Source organism: Calliphora vicina, chromosome 1 (genome assembly GCF_958450345.1).
Source record: "Calliphora vicina chromosome 1, idCalVici1.1, whole genome shotgun sequence".
Classification (NCBI taxonomy): domain Eukaryota; kingdom Metazoa; phylum Arthropoda; class Insecta; order Diptera; family Calliphoridae; genus Calliphora; species Calliphora vicina.
In genome coordinates, this window is record NC_088780.1 from 156,961,767 (window position 1) to 156,975,858 (window position 14,092).

Sequence of the window (14,092 nt, forward strand, 5' to 3'; positions counted from 1 at the left end):
ATTTGAAAACAAAAAATATGAAAAAAATCTTACTATTTAAGAATTTATTCATTATGAATTGAAATCAATTCATACAATTTATGTTGAAACTTTTTTCTGTGTTGCAAATTTAGAAAATTCGAAATTCTCTTTAAACCATTAGTGATGTAGAAATTCAATTCAAATTCAAATTGAATTAGTCAGTATTAACTATTATTTAATGCAATTCTGTAGCTAGTTGATTTTAAAACTGTCCGATTTTCTTTAGGCAATTTTAGAACTTTTGTTTTATTTAGAATTTATTTTGTTCTAAAATGTTTGCTGGTTTTAAAAGACTTTTATCCAAAAAACAATATTTATCGTTTTTATCACAGAAATTAGACTTTGAGTTTAATTATTAGTAATAACAGCAATTTAGAAATTCTGCGGGGAATCAAAACTAAATTAGACTTTGGAGTTTAGGAAATTTTTAAGAAAAAAGACAATTTTTTAAAGTATTTATAATAAAATAAGACTTTTTTGATCTTATTAGTTTTTACTCTTAAAAGGTATTGTATTATTTCTTCTTTTATATTCCAATTTTATAACTTTTATATGCAGTTTAAATTCAAAACTTTTATAAGGAATTTTATAATTTTATTAAGAATTTTTAAAATTTTAATAATTTGAGTTTTTAAATCTCTTCAGAACACTTATTTTTGTATGTTTTTTTTTGTAATATTTCTTTTGTTTTTAACTTCAAAAAATGGACTTTGCTCTCTCCCCTTTAATTGATCTTTAGAACACATGTCTTTGCTAGTTTTAATTTTGCAAACAATTTGCCGGTTTTTTATAACTTTTATAGGGAATTTTATAACTTTTGTTTACAATTTTATAACTTTTATAAGAATTTTTTATTAATATAAGTATTTGTTTGATCTTTTTTATTTTTTTACTTCCAAGATTTGTGGGATTTTTTTTTGGCAATTTATTTGATTTTTGTTAGCATTTAACAATTGTATAATTAGCACTTGTATAATTTTATTATTTTATTTGCATTTATTAAATGTTATACATAAATTGCTTTTGCCATTTAATCTTTAATAAAACCAGCAATTTAGATTATCTTCAAAAAACACTTTAAATACTTAAAAAAACGATTTCTTAAGCATTATAATTTTGATTTTTTAATAAATTGTGAATTAAACACCTGCTAAATACCGGCAGCAATTAGAATAGCCGGCAAGAAAACGCAACCAGTCTTTAAAATTCCTTTAAAACAACTAAAACCAATAAATAATTTTTAATCTAAAGAAAGTTTATTTTCAACAAAAAAAAAAAATAGAAGAAAACTATTAAATAACTGTCTAAATACATAAATGCAGGTGTCTAAACTAAATAAAAAATTTTAAGAAATGATAAAGTTTTGCTGTTGTTTTTGTTGTTAAAAAATTTTCGATTAGGTTTTTATCACACCCATACCATTAAAGTTCAAACTAATAAATAATACCACGCATTTACACTGTATATATATTTAATAATAATAATAATGACTGCGTATGAGTGAGTGATAAATAATCATGATTCGTTCTTTTATTCCACTAATATTGATGGGTCTGGGTAGTAGCTGTTGAGTTGTACTTTCAAATTGATTTAGATAAAACTCCCCAAACAAATTGGACATACCCCTGCAACCCTATCTTTGTATTTGGTAAATTGTATTAGATATTTTTGTTCAAATATTTCTGTTACCAATAACATAAGTGACCTAATTGCCATTAACTGGTTTATAGTAATAGCCAAATAAAATAACCGCAACAAACTCACACTTAATATGACCGATAATTTGAAAATCCCCCAAAAAAATAATAAAATTATGAAAATGAATAATGACACGCACTTGTTATTGTCCCAAAACAGACAGACAGACATACAGACATATTTTCATACATAAGTAAATATGTAGGTGAGTTTGTAGTTGTTTATAACAATTTGTTATTTAGATAAATATCTTGTTGAAATATTGACGTAAATCTGAGAGTCACTAATGTGAGTAATAAGAGAACGGATAACCAATAAATTAATCGATAAATATTCCATACAAGTCATATTGAACTAAAATCTTTACATTCTGATCTACTTTAAATACCTTCAAATAAATTGAGGAATTTGCAAGATTTTAAGAGCCAGAAGAAAAATTTTTCTATGATAATTTGAACCAGCCAAAAATCCATATAAAGGTTGTTTTGAGTATTTATGAACTGATTTTTCTGATTTTCAAAACCAAAATTTTGGTAAGAATATTTGGGTGCGTGAAATATTTTGGTCCTTCTGAAATCTGATTTCAATTAACAAAGGGACGAACATTGAACATTGTTATATCAACTCTCCTGACTATAATGATTAAGAATGTATACTTTTTATGGTCGCCAATGAATATTGTAGAAATTAGAAACCAGTTTGACACTAACAGTTTTTTCGCAATCAAAATCTTTTCATTAATTTTCAAGCCTATGCTGAACGAAAATTTTCTCTTTACTTTTGAACAATGTCTCCAAAATTCACGCAAAATGTTACTTTGTTCCCGTCCATACTGTGAAACATTTGTTGCAAAACATTCGAGTTTGTTGATGAAAGGGGAAAGAGTGATGGAAAAGGCTACTCTGTTTCATATACATGCAGTTTTCGTTGAGTATGTCATCCATACTTATTCGTTCTGCACAGAAATGTCAAAAACTGAAAAGCAAAAATCTCACTGTGTGGACACGAATGCTTCACAGTGTGGACCAGGACTTTTTCGCCATTTGTGCAGTTAAGTGTTGCCAACCAAAAACAAAGATAGTTTGACAGCTGACAGTTTAGGTTTAGCACAAATGAGTCATATATTTTTACAGCTGAACAATATTTTAAAAATATTGAAAGTTCGGTGGCCTCAGAATCATGCTAAGCCAACCTTAATGGCTTTTTCAATTGTCAAATTTGCGCATTGGAGCCCAGAGAAACCAATGTGTCACTCTTTGGTGAGGATTTTGGGCTGGATGCATCATTGGACCATATTTCTGTCTAAATTGGAGACATGTGGATTCAACAGGCTAGTCAAGCAGTGACTGTTACAGTTGCTCGATATCGCGACATGACAACAATGTTCTTTCGGCCTAAATCTTTATTTTTTGTCTTTTTTATTTTTGTCATCATCTCTTTCCGCCGAAACATTTCTTCAGGTTTGGAAACCATAGTTAGTAACTTGGGGCTTAGTCCGGAGAATAGGGCGGAAAAGGAAGCATTTCGTAGCCAAATTCATGGATGCTTGCCATGGAAACTGCACATGTGTGCACCCGATTTTAAGCAAACACGGCAGCTTTCTCATACCCAAGTGATCATTTAAAATTGAAACCACTGGGCCTTGTGAGATGATTCTCTCAAAATTCAAATATCTCGATTTTTTCAATTGGGTGTAGAAACCTGCTTGTACGGCCACAATGAAATTCAGTAAACCACTTTTTTACCATTTAAATTGATGGTGCAGAGTTCTTATAGTATTTATTAAGCATAGCCTTTATTTGAGTATTAGTTAATGAGCAGACGAAATTCACCTTTTCCTCAAGTCAAGTTTGTTCTAATTTTGACAGCACTCAACTGACAGATGCCTGTTGATAGGAGCAGTGTTGGTCTTTCAGTTAATAGCCGGGAAATTAAAAAAGTCGCCTTCTTATTGCCTGATATGTTATCAAACTTTGTTTTTGTTTCTAATCCACCATTTTATATATAAATAGATAAGTTCATATTCCATTTAAGGCTTTATTTAATAATTTAATGCTTTATTTATTATTTGAAGTTCTCTTTTTGTTTGTAGTTCATATTATTAGATTTATTTTACTGATTAGTGATATAATGCTTTGCTGTCAAGTTATCTGTCTCTAATACCTTAATATAACTACAATTAGTCGAATGGACGTTCAATTTATTTAGAAGTTTATCAGTTATAAAACTAATTTATGATTTAGATTTATTTTTAATGCTTCATTGGCTTATCTATAGACCACAGATAAGCAGCCAGCTACTTGAAAAAAATCAACAGATTTAAACTGGTATTAAATTTATTAAATTATTAATTTATTATCACTCAAGCTATTAAATGAAACAAATTTGTTTTCAAATTTAAACAAATAAATGTTTTCCTTTAAAATCATTAAAATTAATTTGAAAATATATATTAATTTTTATAGTTATTAAAAAAAAAATCAAGAACAAACAAATTTGTTCGCATTCCCATTGTTTAAACAAATTATTATGTGTGTTTATTAAGTTCTATTGTATTATGTGTGTATAAATTTTAAGAAATTTTTATAGAGTTCATAGTCCTACGTCAAGCATCAATATGGTTTCTAAGTATATTTAGCTACTCTAGATTTATTTTGATTTTCTAGCTCAAAAATAAATACTAAATAATTTCTTTAAAAGGTTTTTTATGTTCTGCAACATTTTAGTGACGCACTAAGTAATGACAACAGATAGCTTTTTATATTTACGAACAAGTGCTAAAACATTCAATTAAATTTTCCTTAACTCAATATTATTTCAGATCTTAAAACAGAAAAATTAAAAATACCCATAATTAAAAACAAACTTTTTATCAACTTAAACACATACAAATTTATTTAAAATTACAAGATTTTAAATAAAAAATCATTACATTTTATTCATACTATTATTTGTTTAATAAATTTTTCTTTAGAAATCAAAATATTTTCTATTTTTCCATTAATTCTTTGAAATTGTTGGCATCACTTAAATCAGTGGCATACATTGTTTAATTTTGCTCAGAGAGAGAGAGAGAGACACTGGACGTATGATTGATATTTATTTATTTAACTGAGCACTTGACGTATACTTAATGTTTATTTATAAAACCAACTAAACGCATGATTAACATATTTGAAAAGAAAAACGAGTGACCAAAATTAATCATTTTATTTTTATTAATAAATCTAATAAAAATCACAATTTTAATTATATTAAAAATAAACTATATTAATTTGAATTAATCTTTATTGATCTTTTCAATTGAAAATATTTTTTTTAAATTTTCCAAAGTCTTGTTGTTTTTCATAAAGTATTCCCCCATAAATTATGCCTGATCATTGTTTAAAACATTTCAATTGTTTTAATTAACAAGAAATTGCATTTTCGCATATGTTTTTCCCCAATTCACGTCCAAAGGTCAAGGACACAGACATATAGCATTAATTATACACACATTTTCACATACTATTAAATAATGACAACAGCAAAATAATAATAAATAAACAAATTATCACATCATTTGGTTATTTATAAAATTATTTAATGTTTCATTGTTAAGTATGCGGTAACAAATGAAATTACACATATAGTTTTCACCTCTCACTCCCCATTTTCCCATTTTTCTAACTAAATCCCTCTCTTTTTATACATAAACAAACACATAAATACATTGTCTTTGAAACAATTTACACTAATAAAGAGATCACGATAGTGATGTTGTTGTTGTGAGTATACAAATTATCATTCACATGAGCACATTTTTTATTTTTACCTTTTTGTTTCTACTTTTTTTCTCATTTTAACATGTACAACAGCTGTTTTAAATTATTTTCATCTCATCATTTATCAGACGTAACATTTATAACGTCAAATTTTAATAAGAACAAGAATATGTATCATAAAAATGTTTAAAATGAGTATAGAAAAGAAAAACAAATTTATTATTTGGCTCTTTTAGGTTAAGTACCACAAAAATTGGGTAAACTGAGTTATGAAAATGACGAGAAGTAAACAATGCTGCTAGAGAAGTCGATTAGATTGTTGTTTATGCAAAATCGTTATAATACAGAGAAATTTGTAAAGAAAAATAATCAGAGAAATAATTGATCTGTGATTTTGTTCAAAATAAACAAATATTACTATATTCACATGCCAAATCTTTCAATGTTTTAACTTTGCTTTACCTCTATATTGAACGATAATTGAGTTGAACAAATTTGATGGGAAAATACTTTGAAAACTAAGGTCATAGATAAATATATATAGATCGGAAACTCTCCTGTCAAAGACCTAACTCAGTTGTCAAAAACCTAAGCTGTGAGAATGCATTAGTAAAAAAAACTTTGTGAAAACAATAACAACATTCGTATGTGCGATTATTTTGAGTAATTTTTTTGTTTGAGTTTTTTTTTTAGTTTCCACTCTATGTTTCTCTATGAAAAAAAGACTCTAAAATTATTTGAAAACTGAGTGTTTCGGTTAACAGGATTAGCGTTCTTTATCATGTGATTAAACACCAATGGATTGCTTATTAAGAGGTTAATTGAAGACAAAGGATCCATGGCAACAATCCCACAATATTTTGTGAATTTTTCCACGCCCTTTATAAATCAACACAATGTGAAAGATCATATAAAATGGAACTAGAATCAGTCTATTTTTTATATCTTCTCTTTCATTTGTAATGTTCGAAATTTTCACACTAGGAACTGATTTTGAGAAGCAGTTAAAAACTTTTATTATTTCTATAATTATCTTACTGAATAAGTTTTGAAACAATTTATTATTGCATTCGATATTAAACAAGAATCCACTCGTTGTCACAATCGGTTTTGAAAACGACAAAAAAAGTACATTGGTCTCGTGAAATCGAAAGTTATCGGTTTTATATTCTATCTAGAATTAAATTCTTTATTAATCAAAAACAAAAAATTACATTGGATTTCATAAGTCAAATATACCGATTCCGACAATGATTGGACTCTATGACAACCTCGATTATTAAATTTACGTATTTGATTTGAAATGTAAAGCAAAATCAACTCTAATCAATCAGGTGTATTTATAAATTTGATGTATTTCTCAGGGCCAAATTAACATACTTTTTCATTTATGATTTTTTGTAAAATCAAAGGGCCTGAGAAAATACTAGCGGAAAACGATTCTAAAAGTTTTCTATGAAAATCACTCAGTTTTCCAAAAAAATGTTGGAGTGATATTCATACACAAATTTTAAAATTCTTTTCCGGTCTAAGTTTTGTATTTGCACTTGGTTCTACAGTTTCTAATTTTGTAATTATTAAAAGAGGCTTTTAACTTCGGTTAACCTTCTCCAAAATCGAATATTTTTAATATAAGAAGCAAAAATCAAATGGTTGAACTGAATGCTTTGGTTATACTTTGTTCAGTCCTGAAAGTGTTCAAAATCCCAATTTTCCATGCTCCTGGGTATCTTGGAGTTGAATAATAATTTTAAAACTAAATCAAAATATGATTTAAACTTTTCCAAACAATTACTTTCAGCTTACATACAAATTATTAAAATGGAAAAAATAATTTGCAATTGTCTCGAAAATTTTGAACATATGTATGTCTGGATTTCATTATGAAATATTCAGAAATATTACAGTTAATTTTGTTCGAATTTTTTTATTGTATATACTTTATATTTGATTTGTAACAGATTTTAATAAACATCCTTTTAAAACATACAAATATTTCACAAAAAAAAATATTTATTAGCATTTTAAATGTATTAAAATCTCACTTGATTTATAAATTAACCCCATATATAGATTTTTTATTAAATAAATTTATAGGTCTTTTCGCTGGCAATTCAGAAACCCAAAAAATGTTTGGCAAAGCCTTAATATGGCAACATTTTTAGGGTTTGTTATTGACACTTGTCTAATGGCAACACTATTGTTTAGTTGGGAGGTTGGCAAATCTATTATAATATTAACAATATTTTAAGTACTGTAAAACAAAGTTTGTTAACTTTTTAATAAAAAAGTAATCAATTATCGAAAGTTAATGAAATCCTTAGTTTTTTTGTATTTTTTAATTCACTCACTTTGTTCAGTTTATATTTTGTTTTAATATAATTTTTTTTCGATTTTAGAAACGAATAAATTTTCACCGCCTTTCAATTAGAATTAATTATAAATACTAACTTTTCAATAATCCCAACAATAACCTTTTATACTTTAGCACCTACACACATCAATATTTTCTTTTTTAATCTGTCATTTAAGTAAATCATCTCATATGATCTGTAAGCAAACCCGACTGCTAACGTCATGCTTAAATATTTATTTAAACTTTTTCAAGCAGGACCACAAATACAATATCTGGGCTTTGCAGTAGCTTTTATTTATATATTATTAATATTATTAAATCCCCATTTGTTTCTAACATTTAAATGTTAAATTTATTAGCAAATATGTGTAAGACCAACATGCAGGTATTTATTTAAACAATAATTATTACATTTCTGCTTTGTTTTCAAGTCTTCTTTTTTTGAAATAAATTAATTATCAAGTGGTTTTGTGTGGCAACTGTAATTAATATTAATAATAAATGAATTTGTAATTGTAAAACGAAATACAAATAATTTACTTAAGTTATTAGTATCAAACACAATTATGGGAAAATACCTTTATTTACTCTACACTCAGCAGTTAAATGGGGGAAAAATATACAAACCTATTGGGAAATCAAAGGTGGCACCTTTGGGTGACATTAGTGGCCTGCATGATACATTGTAGGGAAAGGTATAGAGCCAGATATAGAAGGAAAGTGGATTTTATTTCAATACCTGATTGAAATGTTTGAAAGTTAAACATCATAATATTTTTTTTAAAAATAAAATTAATAAATTGACCATTTTTTGCAGTAGGTGTTTAAAGTTTTAACCTCTAGACTACTTAAAATCACTAAAATGGCAATTGACTTCACGCTACATTACCGGGGATGGGTAAAGTAATTAAAAGTAATCTTTAATTTCAAATAACAAAAAATTGCCAAGCATTACACAAACATGCGTAATTAAAATGCCATTATAAAAATACTCTATTTTATCTACAAAAAAAACTATTGGTTAAAAAAGGGTGGTGGTAAACAAACCCTTTTTTGTAATGAAACAATGAATAACAAAAAACCAGCCTGCTAAAGGACAAAATGCAGTCACGTTTTTTTAAAAACACAATTAACGCTGAATGCAACTTGTTTTCGTTTTTCGATTAACAAACCCCATTTCAAAACAAATAAAATGAAAACAGCAACAAAAACAAAATACAACGGGAGGGGCTCGTACTGCACTATTTTACAGCCATACACGCACCCATGGAGGAGTAATAACAAGTAGTACAAGACACTGACATAATAAATTGTAAAAAAAGCGTCTTACTGGCGTCATTCATGGCGTGTTACACGAACACCCCTTACCACATGTGTAAGTGTCGGCTACAGCAACACCAAACATAACAACAACAATAGCAATGACAAGTTTTCGATTTACCCTGGTGGTTTGTTATTGTTGTTGATGATTGGCAACTCGAAAATAATGTTAAATTTCGCCTGGCTAACTGTCTGATTGACTATTTGCTTGACTGGCTGTCAGTTCGCCTAACCATTAAATGGATAACAAATGTGTTGTTGTTGTTAGATATTTGGCTAAAAAAATTAAAAAAAAGGAAAAATTTTAAATAAAAACGACATGACTCACGCGACAAATTTTTGTAATATCTTTAGCACTCTCTCATTCTCTGTTTTATTGAAAATAACTGTTACAAATTAAATGTTGTTGTTTATTCATTTCATTCACAAAATTCGTAGTAAAAGTAAAGAGAAAATTTTTTGTTGTTACTATTAAGAGCAAAGAAAATTTAATGGAGTAGAAATATTAAACCAAAACAAAAAAAAAATAAAAAGAGTCAAAATTAGAAAAAACAGTCACGTGATGAAGAAAATTTAAAAATTGTAGACATGAATACATGTCTATAAACAAATAGGTTTGTGTACATTTGTAGATATGTAAATTTGTATATGTTTACACAATTTTTCAAATTTAAAGCTTATAATTTTGTATGTTATCACTTTTATTTGCTTGTTTTTATTGTATTTTTACAGACATTCATAGGGGAATTATAGTTAAACCTTTAAATGTACACAGGCATAAATAGTTTAAGTAATAAAAGAAAAAATAAAGCATTTTTACATTTATAAATTAATAAAGTAGATAAATGTATAAATACCTATTGAAAGTTATTTAAATTACCTATTTTCCACTTATAAACATACTTTAGAGGCGAAGCGTCACGGATCGGATTCGTATAAAATTTTCAAATTTGCCATTTTAACCCAGTGTCATAATATATAGTTTAATCCACATTTCGAAAAAAAAATTAAAATCGCTCTATTGTTTATATGGCAACTCCAAAAATATTTGTCAATATTTTGTATTGCACTATGACATTTTCCGCTGTATTTGTTTTTCACAAACGATTAGCATATGTACATGTGAATATGTACAAAACTATTTACATTTGGGGGAATTTAAAAAAACCCAGCAGTTCTAATGAGTGTCCACTAACTAGAGAACTAGAAATAGTCATTTCAACATGCACATTTCTCAATTTGACCTACATATATATTATGACAAATAGTCAGTCTAAGAAATGGTTAATTATATTCAATCTAATCGAATATCACGTCCCCGATTTCAAAAGGACAAAGAAATAACAAATTTTTACCCTTTGGTTAACTTAGGAACTCTTAAGTGACACTTGAATTGAACTAAATTGAAGTATCTGACTCCTTAAGTGAAATATAAACAAGCAAGATTGTTATATTCGGCAAAACAGAAATTTGCATATAATTTAATCCAAAACTATTTACCGGTTCAAATTATTTTGTTAATTTTTCGACACTAAGTAACTAAGTACACTTTTTATTTATCATAATCGGGAAAAAACGACAAATTCTAAATTTTGTTTACGCAAACAGTGTATTTTTACTTAGTCCCGGTCCACACTGTAAAACATTTGCTGCAAAACATTTTTAAATTCTCCTTTGAAACTGGATTCGTGTCCACATAGTGAAGTTTTAGCTTTTCAGTTTTTGACATTTCTGTACAGAACGAATATGAACGAATAAATGTGGATGACATACTCAACAAAATCTTCATGTACATGAAGCAGAGTACCCGTTGCTATTCCTCTTTCCCCTTTCATCCACAAACTCAAATGTTTTACAGCAAATGTTTCACAGTATGGATGGGGACTTAGATTACAAAACGCTAGAATAAGTAAAAATACACTGTTGGCGTAAAATAAAGTTTAGATTTTTTTTCGTTATATTGTGGTACGCAAAAGTGCTAGGTTTATTTTGAGGTTAGCTCATTTCAATGCCCCATTATTTGGTCAAAATTGCAAAATTATTATTTCAGTCAAATGGAATTGAGTATAATTATGTTACTAAATATATAACTGAGTCAAACTTGTTTAATGTGCTGTTTTTCTATAGCGAACGAGTGATTTGAGTGGACGTTTTACATGTATTTTGTTTTTTTATAATAACAAAACACATGTTAAATTTCCACTCAAAGTACTCGTTCGCTATAGAAAAACAGCACATAACTGTTCCACGATGTCGAATTTGGTGTAAAAAAAATTTTAAATGATTTTATTGAAAAACTAATAAAAAATATTTCGAATAGATCGGGCGACTAAAATTTAGTAAAACTTTGATTAAAAAAAAATCACACAAACAATTTCAAGTGCTAAAATTGTGACATCACTCACAAAACAGCTGACAGAACAAAAACTAAAAGTCAGAATTCATTTCGACCATCGAAGCAAATGTTAAAAAATCTATAACTAAATTCACAGTTAAATTTAAAAAAAAATATAATTACTTTTTGAGATAATTGGTATTTAGTAATATGAGGCACTCTTGCGGGTTAGAGGGTTAAAATTCATTCGAATAGTTTTCATACGAATTTGTTCGAATCATTTTTTCTTTCGACATCACACAGTGGTTTAGAAACTTTTTTTTTGGAAATAATTCGGTATCTCGGGAACTATTGGAGATATTATTACAAAATTTCACATGGTTAGAGCTGAGGTGCTTTTTGCACCTCACATGGTTCAGCTTCCTAGGGGTAATACTGGCCAGTTTGTGCCCCCTCAAAGTTGGTCACCTCGGGTCTCAAAATTTTTAAAAAAATCCCCAAAAATTCATTTATGATCCGAATGTGCAAAAATCTGTTACACTAAAATTTCTGTTAAGTCAGTATGTGTTTGAATTCAAAATTTACATTTGATATGTTAATAACATTTTGTACGCATTATATGAAAAAATGTACAAATTTGTCAAAGCGGGCAAGGTTTGTGGAACTTCTGAGGAGTAAATAAAGGCTTTTTATATAAGTATTTGATACTGTTGAAAACATTATGACCTGAGGATTGATATTTTAGTAAAATTAAATAATTTTATAAAATTTTGGGACTGCATTTACCTTAAAAACTAAAAAAACTTTCATATGGTGATTTTCCACGAATAAAAATATAAAATTTGATTTAATGTAAAATTTTAACGGTTAAAGATATCATAACAAAATTGGGAACTAATTTAGATCCAAATGTCCTTAAATTAATGACATTATAATTTTTGACATTTTTTATTTTCAAATACCGAAATTCCTAAAACGGGGAAAATGTGTTCCAAAAACTGAGTTTTTTTAGAAAAGTGCCTACTGTGACGCTATTTACCGTGTGATAGTAAAACAACTTTCTAAGTATTTAAACAACATATAGGGTAATACAAATACGGAGCTTTTTCGAGGATTGGTGCTTTGCCTTTTTAGAATTTTTTACTGAAACCTAAATATTTTTTTTAAGGAATATTTATATTTTAAATTTCAGCTCATTCGGATCATAAATGAATTTTTGGGGATTTTTTTTAAAAATTTTGAGACCCGAGGTGACCAAATTTGAGGGGGCACAAACTGGCCCGTATTACCCCTAGGAAGCTGAACAAATGTAATTCAACTCAAAAACACCTCAGCTCTAACCATGTGAAATTTTGTAATAATATCTCCAATAGTTCCCGAGATACCGAATTATTTCCAAAAAAAAAAAGTTTCTAAACCACTGTGCATCGTGAATAATTAAATTTGATGCAAAAAACGTAAATCATAAATTGTTTAAGTAAATATTGTATAATTTTGAAATTTATTATCATCTCGTTGACTGATATCAAAATCGTTGCTCTATTGCCTTTCGAGGGCCACTGGTCACTAAGTAGAAACTTTATATTAAATAACAGAGTTAAAAAGATAAAAATAAATTTAAAAAAACACTTCTTGTAAACTGTGATTATTTATCATTATAAATCATACCAAATAAGTAATAAAACAAGTAAGAGTGCTATATTCGGCTGTGCCGAATCTTATATACCCTTCACCAAATTATACTTCAAAATTTTAAATATTTTTAGGTAAACAAAATTTAATTTTTTTTTAGATGTTTTTTTCATTTTTTGGAAAAAAAAATTTTCGATTGTTATTTTAAATTTTTTTTTTTTTAAATTTTAAAATTTTTTTTTTTGGTTTTTCAAATTTTTTTTTTTGAAAAAAAAATTCGGGTTAAAATTTGTTTTCCCGATTTTGACCCATTGTAGGTCCAACTTACTATGGTCTTATATACGTCGTTGCAAATGTCTTTGAAATATCTATCCATATTGTCTATATTAATGTCTTAGTAATCCAGATATAGGTCAAAAATAGGTCAAAAATCGAGGTTGTCTTGGTTTTTTCCTCATATTTCAGCCATTTGTGGACCGATTTTGCTGATTTTAAATAGCAAAATTCTCGAAAGCATGTCTGACAGAATTATTGAAGATTTGGATCCCGAAGATATCTGGGGTCTTCAGAAATTTGATTTCAACAGACAGACAGACGGATGGCTTAATCGACTGCGCTATCTATAAGGATCCAGAATATATATACTTTATAGGGTCGGAAATGAAAAATGTAGAAATTACAAACGGAATGACAAACTTATATATACCCTTCTCACGAAGGTGAAGGGTATAACAAGGATTTTAGAACTATTTTGTGTCCTGTTAAATTAGTGAAAAGGGACTTAGCACGTTTGCACACTAATCTAATCATATGTTAGCAATAACTATTTGTAGCAAATATCTTAGGTCCTCGTTTTTTGTAATTGATTTTAAACGTCGGATGTTTTGCTCTAAAATGTTGTTAGGTTTAAATATTTTCAATTCCAAATAATATTTGGGTAACATTTTATCACCCTAAGTCATTTTC

The 14,092-nt window shown here is 27.6% G+C and overlaps 1 protein-coding gene across 9 annotated transcripts in view; it reads right to left on the reverse strand.

Annotated features, from left to right (window-relative positions):
- LOC135964206 (very long chain fatty acid elongase AAEL008004) overlaps positions 1–14,092 on the reverse strand; it is an 81,544-nt gene that overhangs the window by 32,666 nt on the left and 34,786 nt on the right. The window contains exon 1 of one of the 9 annotated variants that reach the window (XM_065516362.1): positions 7,835–7,949. The exons of the other annotated variants lie outside the window; for them this stretch is intronic. The gene's annotated coding sequence lies outside the window, so the exon portion shown is untranslated. Of the gene's footprint in view, positions 1–7,834; positions 7,950–14,092 lie in introns of those variants that run through there. 9 annotated transcript variants of the gene reach the window in all.